Source organism: Propithecus coquereli, unplaced genomic scaffold (assembly GCF_000956105.1).
Source record: "Propithecus coquereli isolate 6110/MARCELLA unplaced genomic scaffold, Pcoq_1.0 Scaffold114, whole genome shotgun sequence".
NCBI classification, from domain to species: Eukaryota; Metazoa; Chordata; class Mammalia; order Primates; family Indriidae; genus Propithecus; species Propithecus coquereli.
In genome coordinates this window covers 5,927,042-5,929,370 of record NW_012135414.1, presented here as the reverse complement: position 1 = coordinate 5,929,370, position 2,329 = coordinate 5,927,042, and positions in this window count along the sequence as shown.

Sequence of the window (2,329 nt, the reverse complement as noted above, 5' to 3'; positions counted from 1 at the left end):
AAAAATATCAAAATAATGAAGTGACTCTCACCAAACACTTCCGCAAATATGAAGACCTTAATGCCTTAATTTTCAGGGTCTTCTGCAACTCATGTGGTAGCACCTTCTTTAACCAGTACAGGAACACTAGAAGGGTTCACAAGGTGTTAAATGTAGCACCTAAGCTCAGAAACTGGAACAGAGCCACACTCTTGTAAATAATTTGACAAAAGTCCAAGTGAATGTTCTTGCTAACATCAAGGGTTTTCTAAATGAAGCCACTTGGAAGGCTTCTGGGATTGCCCTGAAATAGCCACTTGACATAATTTTGCACTGTATCAGTAGAATAGCTGTAAACTAATGATTTTGAAACGTGATAGCTTTTAAGTTCTTAGCACATTTATTAGAAGATGTGGCTATGCAGCTGTTATGGGTATTTAAGGAGCTGGGGATCATCCAAATCACAGCACCCTTGAACAGAATGAGTTATTAAGAGGCTGTAACAATAATAGCAGGTTGTTAGAGCAATGCCCTTTTCCCAAGGATCTCACAAAGACCCTAGTTAATGTTACTGAGCCTCGGAGATGAGTAGGAAGCAAGGATGATTTCTCCATTTACAAGTAATAAAATATGTCTCAAGAAGTACCAATCACAATCATGAAATGATGTGAAAGACAAACTAAAAATTTCTGTCAATTATCAATGCTTATCAGGAAAAACATATTGATTCTGACCGGATATAGAGGAGAGTGGGGAGCACCAACAGACAACCTAGGTTCACAAAGGGCTAGCTCTGTTGTAATATCAGGCACATTCCTGATTTAATGTCCTGTTATGGCAAATGGGCTATTATATCAGGGAAATATTTTTTAAAAGTACAAGATTTGGATTTGGGAAAGATTAGTGACAAAAATGCTACTTAAATCCTTGTAAAACAATTTTAATTTGGGACATTTAGAGATGACTTGCAGAGACTTTTAATCTGATTATATTATTTTGTAAACTGCTTTAAGGATGCAAGTCGACCTCAATGGACAAGGAATAATCTAGTTTTATATGGCAGGATTTTACTACTTATTGTATTATGTGTCAAACATTTTTTATCATTACTGTGAATGAGTGTTCACATGACACAATAAATTATCAGATAGAATGAAACTAGAGTTAGAAAGGCCACATGGATTGAAATATTCAGGATCTAAAATAACCTCAGAGTCCTGGAACAAAGGGGCAAGTCTAACCAGATAAATTTTATTATGTAAAGACTAGCACTTAATATTAACAAAAAATCTGTACAAGTGAAGAATTGCCTAAATGGAAAGGCAACTGACTACAAATCTATTACAAGCCCAAAGTAAGATGTATTAAATAGTATTAATATCAACCAGAATCATAAATTGCCTTAATGTAATAAAACAATGATTATGTTCATTTTAATAATAAAGTAACTAATGATTGTTAATCTAGGTATGTTTTTATTCATTTATCATTTTCATGTTTAGAACAGTAATATGGATTAGGGAATACAACATTGCAAGGTGAGTAGAGATTTCTCTTTGTCACTCTATACTCATCCCACCTTTTAGGATATATACCTTCTATGTGTATTGGGCCTGTTCTCTTTACGTCAAGAGAAAATAAGATAGTTTGTGACTAATTCGGATTATGAAAGAGCATTCTTGATATCACAGTAAGATCAGGATTTTCATTCACAGTTAGTGGAGTAAAAATGACACAGAGGGAAAATAAATGGTGGATTTTCTGAAAGAAATTACTCCTATGAATACAAGGTAGTGTTGGATGTTAGATGTGGTCTGCCCCAGCCCAATTATGTCAATGTATTGGAGCAGGATACAGAACTGCATTTAGAAACTAAAAATTAAGAGACCGTGTATAAAATAGGTGTTATTGAAAGTTTGGGGTCTTAATAAATGTCAAAGACTCTTTTTTAAAAGACAATGCTAGCTTACATATAAAAAACCTTTCTAATATACAAAGGGATTAAAATCTCCGCTGACAGCCCATTTCACTCAGCAAATTAAGACATTTATCTTAGAAAACAAAACAGTAACTCACACAAAATATGTCTGATACACAATATTTTTAAAACATACAGTGATCTACAAGAAGCTGAACCATCTGCCCCTGCACTTCTCCCCTTCCTCTCCTGCTAATTCCTCACTCTTACTCTGCTCTGGCCCCCGGCCACTCCCCCTGTATTGAATGAGACTGCACTTGCCTTAGCTCTTTGTGCAGTGCTCTTTCAAAATGCCTGCATAGTTATCTCCATCACATTTAGGTCAGAACTCAAGTGTCTCCTCCTTTGGGGAAAGCTTTCAAATTGCTTTTC